The sequence below is a fragment of the Anneissia japonica genome, unplaced genomic scaffold (assembly GCF_011630105.1).
Source record: "Anneissia japonica isolate Jap-2015-1 unplaced genomic scaffold, ASM1163010v1 scaffold4395_len17266_cov110, whole genome shotgun sequence".
Taxonomy (NCBI): domain Eukaryota; kingdom Metazoa; phylum Echinodermata; class Crinoidea; order Comatulida; family Comatulidae; genus Anneissia; species Anneissia japonica.
In genome coordinates this window covers 8972-9453 of record NW_022718988.1, presented here as the reverse complement: position 1 = coordinate 9453, position 482 = coordinate 8972, and positions in this window count along the sequence as shown.

Genomic DNA, 482 nt, shown 5'->3' with positions numbered 1-482 from the left:
GCATGGTTAAAAAGAAGGGCGCCGCCTACGTTGGGCACGACTTCCGCCTCATTTTTACAATGCGAGAACTCTATCTTGTATTTCTAGTATCTTTGGTTAGATGGGTTAGACTGACTCCTTGCCTAACTACTCATGTTGCAGCCTGTGGTCTAGCACAAAACAACGATGGAATGCTTCTCATTCCGAATCACTAATATTTCTGTACTGTTCATATCTACAGTACAAGTATATATTCCACAACAAATCATGTACATACCAGTCCCACAACTGCTAAATTAAGGCATAGTAAAACGGTGTATTCGACTTCCTAACTTCAAATGGACGCTCTCGATTAACAACATGTACTCCTACAGTATGGCGTCCCTAGTTTCCAACGTGCAACACTCGTTCTTTACCGCACTAAACTTTCGGGACTCTACCATTATACTACAAGGTATGTTACATATGTATGAACCAACAGAATAGATTCTATATGAATCTAT